At 38.1% G+C, this 20308-nt stretch overlaps 1 protein-coding gene across 2 annotated transcripts in view; it reads left to right on the forward strand.

Moving 5' to 3' along the window:
- LOC124613573 (MLX-interacting protein) overlaps positions 1–20051 on the forward strand; it is a 403061-nt gene extending 383010 nt beyond the window's left edge. For both annotated transcript variants that reach the window (XM_047142290.1, XM_047142297.1), the window contains exon 17: positions 18506–20051. The gene's annotated coding sequence lies outside the window, so the exon portion shown is untranslated. The remainder of the gene's footprint in view (positions 1–18505) is intronic.
- Positions 20052–20308: the final 257 nt, after the last annotated feature.

Genomic DNA, 20308 nt, shown 5'->3' on the forward strand with positions numbered 1-20308 from the left:
GAATTTTTATGCGCTACAGTATTTTACTGTAATGTGGTGCCTGACCTTATCTGATGTAATTCTTCAGTTTTTCTTGTGTCTCTCACATATGAAGAGTTCTCACATAAACTGGAAAGTTTATTATTGTATCTTCAGCCCAAATACTGGTTTGGTGCAGCTTTCCACCTTAGTCTATCATGCACAACCCTTTTCATCTCTGAATAAGTACTGCAACCTACTTCCATTTGAACCTACTTACTGTATATGTCTCTTGGTCTCCCTCTACAATTTTTACCTCTCACACTTCTTCCCATGCCAGATATACAATTTGTTGGCCGCAGAATGTGTCCTATCCATCAATTCCTTTGTTTAGTCCAGTTGTACCAGGCACTTCTTCTCCACCAGTTCAATTCAATTCCTCCTAATTTGTTATTCTAGCTACCCATCTAATATTCAGCATTCTTTTGTAGCACCACATTTCAGAAACTTGTATTCTCTTTTTGTCTGAACTCTGTGTTGACCATGTTTCACTTTGAGTATAGTTCAGTCAACACTGTCTAAAGCTTTCTCTAAGTTTACAAATGCTATAAATGTAAATTTGTCTTTATTCAATCTATCTTCTAATGTGAGCCATAGAGTTAGTTTCGCCTCTTGTGTTCTTCATTTTTCCAAAATTGAACTTGATCTTCCCCAGGGTGGCTTTTACAAGCTTTTCTGTTCTTCTGTAAATAATTCATGTCATTATTTTGCAACTATGACTTATTAAACTTTTGGTTTAGTAGTCTTCACATATGTCAGTATCTACCTTCTGTGAAACAGGAATCATTACATTCTTCTTGAAACTTGAGGATGGTTTTCCTGTGGCATATACAAAGTGCTGCACAAAAATTACCAGAATACACCTTGATCTTACTTATCACTATCACATTCGAGTAGTTGCGTTGGGGGTGCCATACACTGCTCCTATCATTTTTACCATAAACTGAAAGCTTCTTGAAATGAATTTTTTATGAGCCTGTTATTACAATTTGTAATTCTGTTTTAATCTCCTCAGGTGTGTGAAATATTCGGCTTTTTAACTTGAGCTTCATTCCAAGGAATAAAAAAAAGTGACTTGCAGATGAGGAACACCTGTCATTTTGTTTGCTGCCAGAAAGTCCTGGGTGATCAATGCAGTGTGTGTGACCTCCCATTGTCATGACGGAGGAACCATTTGCTGTGCACCACTTTCGCCAGATAAAATCCTTTAACACTTCCTGTAAGACCGCCCTGTGACAATGCATATCTACTGAATGGTCTGCCTATGATCTTCCAGCGCCGTATTTGGAACGGCAGCGACATTTTGAGGAGTAATGTTGGTTGACGGCTGTACTGAATGGGTATCATCGTCAAACAGTGTTCTGCCATCTTGAAAACATTTTAAGACAAATGTAAGTTTGAGTGTGACCTAAGGCAACCTCCTTAAATGCTTGCTTCAGCATATAATGTGCTTATGTAGCGGTTTTTCCCAAGTCTAAAACACAAAGTTTATGCATATACATGGTTCCCAGACACCTGCAATCATCAAATTTGCAAGTTACACAAAACATGAGAATGGGGAAATATGCATAAAAACTAAATGTGACCATCTAGCCCAAAGCTACTTGAGCTGCTAAATAACTCAAAAGGATGTATGAGGTACCATCTAGAGGTATTTCGTTGTATTAGCTGGACTCCACAAGCTACTCATACAATCAGGGAACACTTGGTTAGCACCTTGTATCTTGCAAATCAGGTAGAATATTTTTTTCGTGACTGGCTATCCCAAGGGGCTCGGTAATTTTGCAGGAACATCACGTTCTCCAGGGGCCCTTTTTTTTCCACTTATGTCTTTCAGTCTGTCAAATTCTTCTCATAATGTCATATACCTTATCTCATCTTCACCTGCTTCTTCTTCTCCTTCTATAATATTGTCCTCAAATTTGTTTCCTTAATACAGACCCAGTATTTACTCCTTCTACCTTCCCTTCAGGACCCCACAACTCTTTCGTATTTTCTTGGTGGGCATTAGACCCAAACTACTGCAGCATTTAATTCCTTTCCTGTGTGCAGTCTCCCATCTCTGACTATCCTTACTTCTCTTACCCTCTACCCCTTGGTGGCAGTCTTTGATGTCAACTGAGCTATGTCTCTAGGTTCTGCTTTCCTTTGGTTATACTTGTATCCATTTACTTTACATCTCTTTTTGGCTTAAGTAACTTTTGTTCCTCTTTTGGATTTGACCTACATTTTCAAATTTTTTTCTGTAGTGTGGATTCTGAGTCGGGAGGAATGCCTTAAGGTAGCCGATGTAATGAGGTTGTTCTATACCCTTTAGGTAGAACCTTCTGATCCCTGCACTCCTCACATATACCATGAGTAGATGCTCATCTTTTTGGGGCGTCAGGACTTCCAGCAATGGCCATCATCCAGATGACCTTCACTGCAGTTGGATGGCACCAGTGGAGAAAGCCCTTGATCAGAGTAGGTTGTATCACATGGAACACATTGAACTAAGTCATACAATGGCCATATTGATCTGGACATCTCAACAGATTGATATTGATATTTCAATGTGGACAGTCACAATCTAACTGCTTTCCCTCCCTGGCTGCCACACAGAAAGAGGGCAAGCCAGAAGATTGATTTTTACCTCTCACACTTCTTCCCATGCCAAATATACAATTTGTTGGCCACAGAATGTGTCCTATCCATGTAGATGTAGATTGAGACTGAAATAATTTATTCAACCACTGGTGTGTGCTAGAATAAGAGGATTTACTTTTACAGTGATGAACCAATTAGATTTCATCAGCACAAAGGAGGCATATCCTCTGCTGCACAATCTTGAACACTTTAGTCACATTACGTACCAATGAAGCCAGCAAGAGGCTCTCAGCAAATACAGCAGGAGGACACTTCATAGCCCTCTGACAGCACAAGAGGAAAAGACTCACTCCACAGCTTCTTCCTTCCAAAATAAGGTTAAACGAGGCTAAGACACTGAGCTAGTGAAATGCCTGATCATCTTCTTACCAGAACCTACAACTTGAAAAATTACACAAAAGGAAACACCAAAAAGAGAAAAAGAAGGAAACAGACAGGGGGAAAAAAAAACAAAGATCTGATTAATCTGTTCTGATGTAACCGAAACTTTCCTTGACAATACAAGATTCTGTGGACAGGAGGCATTGGAACACTCTGCAGTTCAACATAGTTCACCTTCATTTTCGCTGACCACATCAATGCCTTTTCAATGATTTTACAATGGAAATGAAATGGTTGCCATTTCTACCTGCAAAAAATTTACAATTAATCACGAAGTATCTCACAGTATGTACAGAAATACAAGAATCGAGACTTTTAGAAGACCACCTTCCTAATACTAGAGCATATAATATATATATCACAAAAATAAGATAAACACAGAATGAACATATGGAAATGGCTCCGTAAACTTGCTGGCATAATAATTCATTGTATTCATATCGGGTCTCCAGCCGGAACATCTCGTCATCTGGACACAATATTTCGGCGGTCCACCTGGCTGCCATCTTCAGGTGAGTAGGCCGTCGCACTATCTCGCCAGAACTGAAGTCAAACATGCCGCGGCAGCTCCTTTATACACCGACCGTTGGACCATCGTGCGTGCACGAAAATAACCACCCTCTAGCAACAGACACAACAGCGCACCAGTGGTGAAAGCTCGTGAAAACAATAAATCGATATCAAACCCTAATTGACAGTTTTTGAAGACCGAGAGAAGGACCGTTGTTTGTTATTGTCAAACAGAACTGGGTTCCAACTCTTACTTAAAGGCTACCCCTTATCTCTGTTTATAATATTGTCAGAAGCCAGATTTCAATGGCTTCTTTCACTACACAGTCCCAACACTGTGACGCAGGGGCTACCACTTGTGTCTCATCGTAAAGCATTTTATGTCCTTCCATAAGACAATATTCCGCCACTGCAGATTTTTCTGGCTGGAATAAATGCATGTGGTGATGATGCTCCATGACTTGACTTGTAGAAAGCAACCACTAGAGACACTATTCTTAGACATTGATCTCTGTCTAATAAATTTGGGAGTGCCAAAACATTTCAGTATGTCTATGGCACCTATTCTAAAACAGATTTGACAATGTGAAGTCATAACTACACTCCAAAGACCCAGCGAACATTCTTGACATCGTGTGTGATACTCATTGGTCCCGAATTTGCACCGAATCAGTTGTTTGTCACATTCCTCACTGTGAATAGCCAACTGGAATACTTTCATTGCTAAAGTGCATATCACATTAAATACAGAGAAGAGGGTCAATTAAGTAGTAAAAAATGCAATAGAAATGATCATCCAAATTGTGAATAACACAACATCATTCTCTTAAGGCCATTCTAGACAGAAACATGTTCCTTGGTGGTGCAGAGAGATTGCAGGTGTCATCAGAGAACAATGATACTGTCTACACATATTAGGTTTGCATTTTAACTTTTACACAATGATTTTGGTGTAATATTTTGACAATAGAATTTTCAGAGGCTAGTTATCCATTCATTAATTACTATTAGACAAAGAGAGGTACGAAAAAAGTCTCATACTTATATTCTTGGATGGCAAGTGAGAACTAAACGACTAATAATCACATAATTGAGTCACTTTATATTTAAAATCACCACCACAGCTCCCAGCTTCCCTTCTTTGCTTAGTACTGGCTTGCCATCTCACCTCTTGATATTCACACAACTGCTGCTTTTTTCAGCTCTTGATATTCACATAATAGCTTCTTTTTTTGCCAAAGGTCTCTTTTTAATTTTCCTTTAGGCAACATCTATATTTCTCCTAGTTATGCATGTTTCTTCAGCCTTGCATTTGTCCTCTAGCCATTCCTGTTTAGCCATTTTGACTTTCTGTTAAACTCATTTTTTAAGCTGTCTGTATTTCTATTCACCTCCTTCATTTGCTGTATTTTTATATTTTCTCTTTTCACCACTTAAATCAATATCTCCTAACAAGGGAACCTCCCCATCGCACCCCCCTCAGATTTAGTTATAAATTGGCACAGTGGATAGACCTTGATAAACTGAACACAGATCAATTGAGAAAACAGGAAGAAGTTGTGTGGAACTGTGAAAAAATAAGCAAAATATACAAACTGAGTAGTCCATGGGCGACATAGGCAACATCATGGACAATGTGAGCTCAGGAGCGCTGTGGTCCCGTGGTAGCGTGAGCAGCTGCAAAACGAGAGGTCCTTGGTTCAAGTCTTCCCTCGAGTGAAAATTTTACTTTCTTTATTTTTGCATAGTTATTATATGTGCGTTCGTTCATTGACGTCTCTGTTCACTGTAATAAGTTTAGTGTCTGTGTTTTACAACCGCATCGCAAAACCGTGCGATTAGTAGACGAAAGGACGTGCGTCTCCAATGGGAACCGAAGACATTTGATTGCAAGGTCATAGGGCAACCGATTCCTCCACAGGAAAACACATCTGATATATTCTATACGACACTGGTGACGGCATGTGCGTCACATGACAGGAATATGTTGTCGACCCACCTAACTTGTACACTTGGCGAATGGGTAAAAAGATTTTTCTACCTTGCCCGATTTAGGTTTTCTTGTGGATGTCATAATCACTCCCAAAAAAGTGATGAAAACATAAGAGTTTGTCACATAAACTGAAAATAAAAAATTAAACTTTTCACTCGATGGAAGATTTGAACCAAAGACCTTCCGTTCCGCAGCTGCTCACGTTACCACAAGACCACGGCGCTCCTGAGCTCACGTTGTCCTTTATGTTGCCTATCTTCCGCATGGACTACTCAGTTTGTATATTTTGCTTATTTTTTCACAGTTCCACACAACTTCTTCCTGTTTTCTCAATTGATCAGTGTGCAGTTTTTCAAGGCCTATCCACTGTGCCAACTTATAACTAAATCTGAGGGGGGTGCGATGGGGAGGTTCCCTTGTAAGTATCAATATCTCCAAGAACTTGTACTAGTCTTGCCATTTTACCCGTGTGATGCTCTGCATTTCACAAAGCTACCCATTTGTTTTCTGCCATATTCCTTTCCGTTGTTACAGCCCAACATCACCTAATGCTCCATGTGAAACTCTTCAACAACCTTCGGTTCCTAAATATATCCAGGTCCCATTTCTTTAGTTTCCTGCTATTTTGCAGTTTCTGTAGTTTTAGTCTGCAGTTCACAACCAATAAATTGTGTTCAGAGTTCACATCTACCCTTGGATATGTCGTATAGTTTAAAATCTGGTTTTGAAATTACTGCCTTATCATTATATAACCAGTCTGAAAACTTCCAGTGTCTCCGGCTCCCTTCCACACATACTGCTTTCTTTCATAATTCTTAAGCCAAGTGTTAGCTATGATTAAATTAGGCTGTGTGCAAAATTCTACCAGATGGTTTCCTCATTCATTCCTTCCCACCAGTCCATATTATTTGTTCTTCTCTTTCTTTTCCTACTATCAAATTACAGTGTCCCATCACAATTAAATTTTTGTCTTCCTTAACTGTCTAATTAATTTCTTTTATCTCTTCATACATTCTTTCAGTCTCTTTATCTGCGGAGGTAATGGGTATATGAAAGCGAGGACCTTTGGCTTCATGTCTATTTTGGGTTACCTACATTCCTATTTTCTTATTCATTATTAGGCTGACTCTTCCCTATTTGATTTTATATTTATAACCATATACTCACCTGACCAGAAATCCTGTTTTTCTTGCCACCACTCTTCACTAATTCCCTCTACATCTAACTTAAACCTATCCATACCACTTTTTAAACTTGCTACATGATTAAAGGACCTAACATTCCATACTCCGATAAGTAGAATGCCAATTTTGTTTTTCCTGATGATGATATCCTCCTGACTAGTCCCTGTCTGGGGATCCAAATCAGAGACTATTTTACCCAAGAGGATGCCATCATCACTAAACCGCACTGAAGAGCTGCATGTCTTTGAGAAAAGTAACGGCTGTAGTGCCCCCTTGCTTTCAGCTGCTCACAGTACAAGCACAGCCAAGACCGTTTTGGCTAATGTCCCAAGGCCACATTTACATCTATATCTGTACTCAGCAAACAACTGTGAAGTCCATAGCAGAGGTTATGTCCCATTGTACCAGTTATTCGGGTTTCTTTCTGTTCCATTCACATATGGAGTGCAGGAAGAATGATTGTTTGAGTGCCTCTGTGTGTGCAGTAATTATTCTAGTCTAATCCTCACGATCCCTATGTGAGTGATACATAGGAGGTTGCAGTAAAATTAGAGTAATCATTTGAAGCCAGTTCTTGAAACTTTGTTAACAGACTTTCTAGGGATAGTTTACATATATTTTCAAGAGTCTTCCAGTTCAGGTCATTGTGACACTCTCCCACAGATTAAACAAACCTGTGACCATTTTGCTGCCCTTCTCTGTACACATTCAATATCCCCCGTTAGGCCTACCTGGTATGAGTCCTACACATTTGACAATATTTTAGATCTGGTCACACAAGTGATCTGTGAAAAATTTCTTTCATAGATTGATGTCACTTCCCCAGTATTCTACCACCTGCTTTACCGACAACTGAACATATGTGATCATTTCATTTCATATCCCTACAAAGTATTACAACTAGGTATTTGTATGAGTTGGCTGGTTCCAACAATGACTCATTGATATTATAGTCATAGGATACTAATTTTTTTCATTTTGTGAAGTCCAAAATTTTTCATTTCTGAACATTTAAAGCACGTAGCCAATCTTTGTACTACTTTGAAATCTTATTGGGGAAGATCTGACTAAATATTTATGCAGCATATTTCAGATAGTACTTCATTATAGATAACTGCATGATCTGCAGAAAGCCTGATTTCACTATTAATATTGTCTGCAAGGTCATTAATTCACAACATGAACAGCAAGGTTCCCAACACACTTACCTGAGGTATACCCAAAGTTACTTCTACATCTGACGATAACTCTCCATCCAAGATATCATGCCGTGCCCTCCCCACCAAAACGTCCTCAATCCAGTCACAAATGTCACTTGATACCCAATATGATCACTATTTTGATATTAAGTATAGGTGTGGTACTGAGTCAAATGGTTTTTAGAAATTAAGAAATACAGCATCTACATGACTGCCTAGATTGAAAGCTTTCAATATGTCATATGAGAAAAGTTGAGTTGGGTTTCACACGATTGATGTTTTCGAAATCCGTGCTAGTTGGCGTTTAGGTCATTCTGTTCAAAGTTCCTCATTATGCTTCAGCTCAAAGTATGTTCTAAGATTCTGCAACAAGTCAGTGTCAAGGATATTGGATGGTAGTTTTAGTGGATCACTTCTACTGTCCTCCTTGTACATGGATGTCAGCTGTGCTTTTTAACGAGCTGTAGCACAGTTTTTTGTTTGGGGGTCTACCATGGATTATAGTTAGAAGAGGAGTTAACTCAGCTGCAAATTCAGTATAGAATCTGACAGGGATTCCATCGGGACCTGGAGTTTTGTTCAATTTTAACGAAGTCAGCTGTTTCTCAACACCCCTGACATTAATACTTATTACATTCATCTTTACAGTGGTGCAAGGATTAAATTGGGACAATTCTCCTCAGTTTTCCTCTGTAAAGGAACATTTGGAAATGGAGTTAAGCATTTCAGCTTTTGCTTTGTTGCCCTCAATTTCAGTTCCTGTCCCATTCACTAGAGACTGGACACTAACTTTGGTGCCACTAACAGTCTTCACATATGTGCAGAATTTCTTTGGGTTCTGTGAAAGATCACTTGACAATATTCTGCTACGGTTTTTATTGAAGGCATCTCGTATTGCTCTCTTGACAGCCAAATACGTTTCATTCAGCATCTCTCTGTCTATAGCCCTACACTTTGTTTCACGCCTATTATTCAGTAATATTTCTTTCTTTCTTTAAAAGTTTCTTTAGAGTGGCTGTATACCTTGGAGGTTACCTCCCAGCCAAAGTTCCTCTACATGCTTTGCTCCATGCTGAAAATTTCAAGTTCGTCATTGAGATGTGACACTACCAATTTTTTATCTGCTGAACATATATATCTTTCTGCTTGTTTTAGTTGTCCTTCGTACTTTGGTAATCATTGTTGCCAAACCTCCATCATGGTCACTGAACCCAGTTGTGATGTGGATCTCCTCAGAGAGGTCAGGTCTATTTGTTGCTATTAAATCCGGTATATTTCCATCATGAGTGGGGTTTCTATCTGTTCTAGGTAGTTTTCAGAGAAGTCATTTAGTAAAGTTTCACAGGGTATCTTTATCATGACCATCAGTAACAAAACTGTAATCTTCCAAATTAATCGTTTGATGATTAAAGTCTCCGCCAATGATTAAGTTATGATTGAGGAACTTACGTACAAGTGTACCGAGGTTTTCTCTAAAGTTTTCGGATACATCAGCAGATGAGTCTGGTGGGCGATAGAAGGATCTAGTTATCATTTCGTGTCCACACCAGATAGTGAGTCTTGCCTAAACAATTTCACATGAAGCTTCAGTTTTTACCTCATTGGATTTGAGTTTCTTGTCTACTGTGGCAAATACACCACCTCCATTTCCCATTTGCCTAGCCTTAAGATATACACTTAAATTTTCCCCAAAAATCTCACTGCTGTCAATTTAAGGTTCCAATCAGCTTTCTGTACCTAGTATTATGCGAGCTTCACTGCTTTTCATGAGTGCTTCAAACTCTGGCACTTTTTTGCAAATGCTTCAGCAATTTATCATTAGGATTTTAATACTCTCACCTGTGGGAGTTATTTCTTTCGTTCTTACACTGCTACTGTTACCTACAGCTATCATTATCTGGATTGGACAGAGAGTTGCCTAATCTAAAAAAAATCCCTGTGTACACCTCACACACAGTCAGCAACCTGAATAGCAACCTCTGATGTGTACATCAGTCAATTACTGAATGTGGTGCCTCTTCACCTACTGAAAAGCACTGCTGCTCCTCTTCAGGAGCCACGTATTTGTCTATCCTTTCCACTAATACCCCTCCGTTATGGTTGCACTTACTGTAAGGCTATCTGTATCGTTGAGGTATTCAAGCCACCCATTTTGGCAAGGTCCGTGTTTCATAATAAATCTATAACTGCTAAAAAAGTTGTGATCTGCATGAACTGTCATTATTTCTGTACAGATGTTAATTAGAACACTTTTTTTTGAGTGTCATAATTACATAGGAAGGTAACTTTATCAAAATGAGAAATCATATGAGAAAAATGTTAAATTAAAATGTGACAAAATGACTGGCTAGTACTGATTGGCAAGAGCTGAAAATTTGGTACATTTAAAACTGGAAAAACTATGCATAACTTTCGAAACTCCCTTGTGGCGGAAAAGCGGATAGGTTTCAGAAATGTTGGGGGAGAGAGGCAGATCACCTAGACCCCAGATTGAGAAGTACCAACCTATTGTGAGGACATTTGCTATTTACACATTTTCATAAAAACATAAATGACAGTGAATTATTATTCCACCAATCCACCGAATTATTAAATCTTACCTAACAGTTTTATGAAAAGGATACATTGCTACCCACTGTAAAGATGACACACTAAGTTGCAGACAGGCACGGTGAGAAGACTGTATTTTCATTTCGCCTTTCTGTAACTCGAGTCTCATCTTCACAGTGAGTAGCAATCTATCCTATTAATAATATTGTTAAATGCACATATATATAATTAAGTTAGATTTTTATGCATGTACCACTTAATAATGACTGTAAAGTTGATATTGACCAGTATTGGACTAACAAACTGTAAGTGGAACTATATTGTCATTTTGTACATATAACAAGACTGTGGAACCAGTCCAAAAGAAAGTTAATGTCATTAAAACGTATTGATAGTGTTTCTCTAAATATTATGGTATATTTCATGTTACATAAAATTTAGACACAAAATAAAATAACCTCCTAGTCCTTAAAAGCTAGTGCTTCAATTTTGTCGACTTGCTCAAGTTACTGTCTTTCATTGCTCTGACCACTGTACTAGAGTTTCTTTTTTCCATGTCAGTCAGCTCCCCTTCTCCTATCTCGGTGTGTAACCACTCCCCTTCATTAAATAGACTTTTTACGTTATATTAAAATCCATATAGACTTAACTTCGTGGAAGGTGCTAATGTGCACCTTCTGTATTTGTGAACTTTATTATACAATATGTGTGTAGCTTAGCAAACCGTTGAACATTTTGTCATTGTCAATTGTTAAGATTATTTCCTCATTAGAACCAAGTCGATACCCATTCTTGAGTAAATTTTGGAACCATACTTCTTTATCTTGAATACTTCCCACCATCGGTTTAAGAAAACGGCTGTTTTCTCAGATTGCCTGTATTTCCAATGAACATGGTTTTATTTCTATGACAATGCCAAATCCCATGTAGAATACGTATAATGGAAGACATGTAGTTGAGGCATTGAGTTCTCAATGGTTATGAAGACAAGACTAAAAGTGATACTAAGTTTTTGGAAAATGTTCTTCTTCAGAGACAATTAATATAGAAACCCCCCCCCCCCCCCCCACACACACACACACACACACACACAAAAAACACACAAACAAGCACATATACTTTTCAAGTAATGTGAGGGAAAAAAGAGTGAAAGGGGGGGGGGGGGTGGTAGAAGGAAGGGTTGGTAATGACTGGGATGGAGACACAACAATGGCATGGAATAGGAATACAAAACTGGTGACTTATCTCTGGAACAGACAGGTAGAATTGTGTGTGACATGTAATGAAGCAAAGGATTGAATTGAAAAAGAGAGAGAGAGAATAGAGGAGAATGGGAGTAGTGGAATGAGTGAAGGGGTGAGCATAGGGTTGTGGGTGGATATTGGTGTTGGAACAAGGACTAATGGAGATTGTGGCCAAGGGGATTGTGGGATGTATTGTAAGAGCAATTCCCATCTACGTAACTTGTGGAAACTGGTATTGAAACTGTGGAAACTGGTATTGAAACTGTGGAAACTGGCATTGAAACTATCCAGATGGTGCGGGTTGCGTTGTGATGCAGCTATCGAAATCGAGCATGTTAAATTCTGCCAGTGAGGAGTCAACTCTGCTCTTAGCTACAGTTAGATAAACAGCTGGTTGGTGGTCATGCTCAGATGAAAAAAGCTGTGAAAAACTTATTGCAGAGCTGCTCCATGACGTGACTACGGTCACAGTAGGATGTCTTGATCTGAGGCTATTCTTTCAAAAGTCCACTGATGTGCAAAACGTAAGAATAAAAGTAACATTCACATGATGCGTCACTGCCAAGTAACATATTTTGATGAAACTTGCTGCCACCACTGATGCAGTATAATAACTGGAAGAAATATACTATGAGATGAACAGCAATGACACTTTTATTCAAATACAATAATTACAATAAAGTCACCACAATTCATGGTCGTTCTGTGGACTTTGCTAAAGATGGAACATGATTCAAATAGCATGTGTGTTGCACAGGAGCACCGTGTCACAATAATGTTTACCTGCGAGTTTCCTGTGTTCAAAACTTTGGAGGTCAGTACACTGAAATAACATTATGCCTACCCACACCATAAGACTTGGACTACCAAACCTATTATATTCAACAACACTGCATATACCCACCGAACATGATCATTTTGGTAGTCCAGGTGTTTGTCTGCTGGGAGGCATAATGTTGCATGGGTGTTCTGATCTCCAAATCATTGAAAACAATAGTCTCACCAGTAAATGTTATTATGACAGTGTATTCCTTCCCATGTGCATCTTTTCAGTAGTGCATTTGGCTCTGATTTGATTTTTATGAATGACAATGTGCATCCCCATCAAACAGTGCAGATCAAAGAGCACCTGGAATGAGAGGATATTCAGCAAATGGACTGGCCTGCTCATTCCTTTGACTTAAATCCCATTGAGTAGGAATTAACTTCAGTTTAATTGTTGTCTTTGAATAAGTGTCATTTCAGTTCATCTCATTGCATACGTCCTTCTGTTAGCATCTGTACTATACTGTATGCATTCTTTCTGCTCAGAAGACCCAAAGAAACTGATACACCTGCCTAATAACATGTAGGGCCCCCAAGAGAATGCAGAAATGCCGCAACACAGTGTGGCATGGACTCAACTAATTTCTGATGTAGTGCTGGCAGGAATTGACACCATGAATCCTGTAGGCCTGTCCATAAATCTGTAAGAGCACGAGGGGATGGTGATCTCTTCTGAACAGCACGTTGCAAGGCATCACAGATATGTGCAATAAATGTTCATGTCTGGGAAGTTTGGTGGCCAGTGGAAGTGTTTAAACTCAGAAGAGTGTTCCTGGAGCCACTCTGTAGCAATTCTGGACATGTGGGATGTTGTAATGTCATGCTGGAATTGCCCAAGTCCATCAGAATGCACAATGGACATGAATGGATGCAGGTGATCAGACAGGATGCTTACATACATGTCACCTGTCAGGAGTCGTATCTAGACATATTAGGGATCCCATACCACTCCAACTGCACATGCCCCACACCATTACACAGCCTCCACCAGCTTGAACAGTCCTCTGCTGACATGCAGGATCATGGATTCATGAGGTTTTCTCTGTATCCATACACGTCCATCTGCTCGATACAGTTTGAAATGAGACTCGTCTGACCAGGCAACATGTTTCCAGTCATCAACAATCCAATGTCGGTGTTGACAGTCCCAGGCAAGGTGTAAAGCTATGTCTCGTGCGATCATCAGGGATACACGAGTGGGCCTTCATCTCCAAAAGCCCATGTCGATGATGTTTCGTTGACTGGTTTGCACACTGACACTTGATGGACCAGTATTGAAATCAGCAGAAATTTGTGGAAGGGTTGCACTACTGTCACGTTGAGTGATTCTCCTCAACTGTCGTTGGTCCCATTCCTACAGGATCCTTTCCTGGCCGCAGCAATGTCGGAGATCTGATGTTTACTGGATTCCTGATATTCACAGTACATTCATGAAATGGTCATACAGAAAATTCCCCACTTTATCGCTACCTTGGAGATGCTGTGTCCCCATCACTCGTATGCCGACTATAACACAAAATTCACTTAAATCTTGATAACCTGCCATTGTAGCAACAGTAATCGCTCTAACAACTGCACCAGACACTTGTCTTTTATAGGCGTTGCTGATCGCAGCACCCTATTTTGCCTGTTTACATATCTCTGTACTTGAATACGCATGCCAGTACCAGTTTCTTTGGCACTACAATGCATGTGGTCCAATTCCATCGAGCTATGTCAGTTGGCAATGACACATCAAGCGAAAGTTACTTTCCTCCTTAAGTTTTGCACACTGTTGTATTTATATTTCTGTCCTGCCCTGTTTCCACCAATCAAAAGTTTGCCAGAAATTGCATTTATTTGACCCAGCCCTTAACCTTGTGTAAGTCTTTGCTTAATGTGAGGCTTTACAAGTTCTTGTCATAGATCCAACAAAAGTTTTCTCCTTTTGTCGCTTGCAAGAACCTCCCAGTCAGAATTTTTTGTCTTCCAAATAACATATGCATTTATGGCTGCTGTATCTATCATGTTGGTAGTCGTATTGCATGACCACTTACGTATCATTTTGTCCATTGTGTCAACAGAATCTTTGGTTTTACTGTAGTGTAGAATAATGTTGGGTTTGAATTCCTCCTACTTTGTGCTGCAATTACTGTCATGATGTTCAGAATTCAAAAGGATTACTACCTTGTTCTTTTTAGACACATATGATACTATGGTTAGATTTTCATTGAATGCAAACAGAGATGAAAATTTTGGTTTCAGTGGCAATAGTTGAAGTTCAAATGGGATATCAGGCTTGTTTTTTCTAAGAGTACCAGTGAAATTAAGCCCTAGTTTGAAGAGCTCCTGTACAAGTGGAACACTTGTAAAGAAGTTGTCTGTTGTAGTAGCACAAAAGCACTCCGTCTTCAGGCCACAAGCGGCCCATCGGGACCATCCGACCTCCGTGTCATCCTCAGCTGAGGATGCAAATAGGAGGGGCGTGTGATCAGCAGACCGCTCATCAGGTCGCTATGATGTAGAACCATAGGCGACATAAGGTACATTACAAATCTAGCACCCTGATTTTTTTCCCATAGATCTTTCTATCCCTGTGTATACCTGCAAGACATGCAAGTTGAAAGCATACAGAGATTCAACATCGCAGAGGGCCCAAATTTTTGTGCCTTACTTAGCTGGTTTGGACTTCATGTAAACCCTAAATGGGCATTTCTCATGAAAAGCTACCAGTTGCTCATCCACTGTCAAATGACTATTTGGATACCCAGCATTCTTGTGTAAAAGTCGTAAATATTTCTTTAAATGCACAAAATTTGTCCATTTGTCTCTGTTCCTCTCTAGTAGTCCTGTCATCATATCTAATGTAAGAAAGAAGTTCAAAAAATCTATTTGTCAAAAATGAAACTGGATATATTTCCCTGGACCATAACATAAAAAATCAATCTCTTTTAGGTTTTCATGTTCCCATAATTACAACGAGCCCTATGAAACTAAACATTTTTGTTGCACTTGTTGGTATCAACATAAGTTTGTTAGAAGGATGAGTCACATTCCATAGGTTATAAATTGTATCTGCTTTTTGTTTTGTATATTTTACTAGTTTGTCCACTATTTTAGGTGTAATGAAAAACATGAAAGTCTCAATAATCGAAGACACACTCCTGGAAGTCATTGTGAGACCGCTAGATGTATGAAGTGTGGCTGTGAAATAATCGAACTATTGCTATAAAACATTTTATTTCAAAAACATTTACATTTATTTATTGTAACAACAAATATACTCCCCTCCTCTATCCATTTAACATTTTATAAGAATTTTCCATTGTTGGAAACAGTGTGGGATGTCTTCATCTGTGTACTCATTGATAACATGTGCCACTTCTTTCACTGCTTCAATAGATTGACATCTCATTCCTTTTAATGCAGATTTGATATTGGGGAATTGATAAAATTCATGTAGTGCTAGGTCAGACAAATAGGGTTGGTGCTCTAACACAGGGATGCTGTATTTCGGTAGAAACCTCATAACAGACAATATGATATGAGCCGGTGTATCCTCTTGATGCAGATCCCATGTCTCTTTCTTCCACAATTTGGGTCATGTTTTTTCTTATTTTCTCATTAAGTTGAACGAGAATCTCAAGAGAGTAATATTGATTAATTGTTTGACCTTCAGGGGCCCAGTGAAAATACACAATTCCATCAATATTGGAAAAAAATCAATCAGCATCTCATCAAATCTTTATTTGCACATTCAAGCATTTTTTGCTCTTGGTTAAGTTGGGCCCTCCATTGCATGGACTGGCACTTCGTTTCAGGATCATAAGTGAGAAACCAGGATCCATCACATGTTATCAGTCTTTCCAAGAAATTAGTATCATTTTCAGTGGTATTCAAAGTGTCAATACAAACATTTTCATGAGCATCCCTTTCTTCGATCATGAAAATGTTCAGCAGTAGTTTCACACATACCTTTCTCATGTTAAATTAGTTATTTGCCTTACGCATTCTTTATTAAGTCCTACAATTTCAACATTTGATCAGATACTCAACCAAGAGTCAGATTGAATCAGATTACAGACTTTTTCGATATTTTCGTCAGTTTTTGATGTTGAAGGACATCTCAGGCATGAGTTATCTTAAACGTCTTCTCGATCACCTTGGAAACGCGTGAACCACTCAGAAACGTGAAGTAAACAATCTTTACCATACCCTTCTTTTAGTAAAGATTAGGTATCAGTAGCAGTTTTTCCAAGTTTCATGTGAAACTTCATGACAATTCGTTGCTCTGTTATTACACCTACCATTTTTCTGGCAAGGCAAAATAACAGCTCGTACATACACAAAGGCCACAGCCACAATGATTTGTCTACAGACTTCAGAGGTGCCGCATTTCGCTGAGAAGGCTTCATGCTTTAGAGTTATTGGTCGTTCATCTTTTGTGCATGCGTACTTAATCTCCAACAGAATCAGTCCCGTTATTTTAAAGCCAAGCCTCGTAGACAAAATATACTCTTCCTGATTCGTACTAGGTTGTTTGCACATTGACTGTCACATAATTCCAATTTGTTAGTGTGTGGAGGTCTCTCCATTGTTTGAATATCATCAGGAACTTGGGATATTCACAGTACCTTCGAAATAGATATATTCACTTATGAAATTTGTCATTAATGTACTATCCCAATTCAAAAATAACAGCGAAGTGCATAGCTACAACACTAGAAGAAAGGATGATGTTCACTGTCTGGATTAAATCTCACTTTGGCACAGAAAGGGGTGAATTGTGCTGCCACAAAAATCTTTGGTCATTTGCCAAATAGTATTAAAAGTCTGACAGATAGCCAACCAACATTAAAAAGCAGATTAAAAGAATTTCTGAATGACAACTTCTTCTACTCAATAGATGAAATCTTAGATATGAAGTAGTAACTGTAAAAAAAATTAATTAATTAATTATTTTGTGTAAAGAAAACTGATGTTAAAGTGACACGTTCCACATCATTATGAAATGTAGTATTCATGATCTATGGAAGAAGGATAAATGTATGTATGTATGTATGTATGTATGTATCTATGTCACTTCTTCATTGTCCTTCCTTCAATAACATTTTCAACCATGTCCACTTCTTCCACATTGTCTTCCATTTTTGAACACACAGACTCCACATCGTTATCTCTTGGTTCCAATTCTGCTCCTGTTATTTAAAGTACTTCTTCTGGAGATCTCCTTCATTGTGTAAATTGTATCTCTTCTGTAACTTTACCTGTTTTGACAAGTTCATTTCACAACACAATGTGCTATGGCAACAGAACTGAAGTAAATGTCTAACAGACCCACAACAATTCGTGAAAAATTAAAATATTAATGTCACACTTTTACTAACGTAACTTTCCACAATGTGCATTTATACATGTTTGTTTTCTTGTCACACGGAATCCCAAGCGGGGTACCAAAAACTGTAAACTATTTCAAACAGCTACAAATAATAAAATAGTCATGTTGGGGTCCTGAAGTACCCCCATAGGTATGCAGAAGGCAAATATACTACTCTTTCATCATTATGTTCATAACTGTAATAACATGAAACTGTGTTTTATCTCATTTTGTTATAGCCTGTTATCTATCCTTAGCTTATATTCATTTGTAATGAACTTATTTGTTGCCTTAACAGCTTGTAACACATCTATGTTTCTGGTTTTGTGATGTTTATTGTACAGTTTGAAGCAATATTTTAAAATTATGAATCTTGAAATTAGTTCTCTAGTTCTTTTTGTATTTCTCTTTCATACAAAAACACTGAGTCCTTCAGGTGTGTTACTTCCAAAGACATTTACATTTCATAAATTCAATTACTTGTTATGTTCTGCATTAAAGATCTCGCTTGTGTTGGCATGTTGTATGAGAACGTGTATTCATTATTACTTCATTGAGTCTAATTATAATAATCTTCTCTCTTTATCTGTGCATTGCAGTGGAGTGCTGTCAAGCTACTGCATGGAAGAATGTATGTGAGAAGAGACAGTACTTACTCAAGATACCTGATTATTTCCGTTATTTATTCACCTGCTTGCTACATATCAGCAAAAAGTGGGGGAGAAGTATGAAAGAATCAAAGCAAATGTGCTTGGAGTTTGTTATGTGTAAAGAATTCTACTAATTTTTAGCTGCCTCCAGACTGACCCTCAACAGTAAAAGTCAGCAGTTCATAAACAGTTTCATGACTTGTGTTTATTGCTATCTGTATTGGCATTAGTAACTTCTGTGAGAAGTTTGAAGTAGCCAACAACATAATGTGGTTATGATGTGATTGTCTGGTCCGTCTTTAAAGAGTTTTCGTTGATCAAGTTTCATTAGCAAGTATTTGATAGGAGTGTTTCTGATGATTTAGAACTTTTTTTCTCTTATGAAGGGAACAGTAACTGTCTTTCACTGTTACTTATAGAAGATAAATCATTATATTATTAGTACTGCATCACAATCACAGTATAAAACTTGTAAGCCATGGTCATTATATTTTTATAATTTTTTTTAATTATGTCAATACCTTGAATTTTCTTGCAGTGAAAGAAGTTCCACTCTTGAAATGGCAGAGTTACATTGCCTTTAATTTTATCTGTGCAAATGATTGCATTGCATAAATGATATGTTATGGCCTGTCATTGATCTCTGTGCCGTGCTGTTCTTTAGGCATAACAAAATTATTTTAACACCAGGCACTACTTTGATCCAACATTTAACTAGTTATTAATTTTCATGTTGCCGGAAATTGTGTATGGTGTCATATTCTGTCAAATCACATTTTCATAATGCACTTGAAGTAATTATATAAAACTGAAGAACTCAAAGTGGAAGTAAGTTGTTGCATCTTAGCCTCCTTTATGCCCATGCTTTCTGGTTATATAATTTGTGTTCATGTTGTGCCCAGTCTCCGTTCATAATTACAATAAATATGAACTCAAACTTTGAAATGTACAAATAATGGCTCAATTACTTTTATAAATAGGAATTTTTAAATATACAGTGGTTGTAAATATAACAGTCTTAATTATTGTGTATTTTTGTTTTGTTTTGATTTATATACTAGTTACCTTCAGTTTTTCTAATGAGTAATAAATGATGTATGATTTTGTTATATTTCAAATGTTTATAATGCAAACAAGTCTGCCAGTGCTGTGATATCATGAAGTAGTGATTAGAATTTATCAACAGCAAAATTTGTTGTGTGGATGGTTGCTGGTGCAGTGAAGTCAGGCACGTAATTGATCTATACAGTACTCATTTATTGCCAGCTTTATTTACTCCATAATGAAAACTGAAATTTAAAGCATTATCTCAATAACTGTGACATGCCTCTATGCCATTACTTGTATCTTAATGTAATGACTAAAAAATGTTAATGTAGAAGTCAGCAATTATTAGACAGCCCATTTTGTCACAAGATTTATAATTCACTTTAACTCTTTATTGTTTTTCAAGATGAAATCACATGTTTTGAAATTCCATGTAGTACTCTCAACGCATGACTGTCCTCTCTCTCTCTCTCTCTCTCTCTCTCTCTCTCTCTCTCTCTCCCCCCCCCCCCCTCCCCCCCCTCCCCTCTCCCTTTTTCCAGTGCTGTTGCAAATTGATATAAAAATAGTCCTGTAAAACCGAGGATAGCAAGAACTCAGTTGTTCATATTTTTGACAAGTTAAAAAGGTTGGAACACATTTAGCTTCAGATCTGAAGAGATGCATATATCATACATCATATTCAAGCAAGAGAAATAAACAGAT

This window comes from Schistocerca americana, chromosome 1 (genome assembly GCF_021461395.2).
Source record: "Schistocerca americana isolate TAMUIC-IGC-003095 chromosome 1, iqSchAmer2.1, whole genome shotgun sequence".
Taxonomy (NCBI): domain Eukaryota; kingdom Metazoa; phylum Arthropoda; class Insecta; order Orthoptera; family Acrididae; genus Schistocerca; species Schistocerca americana.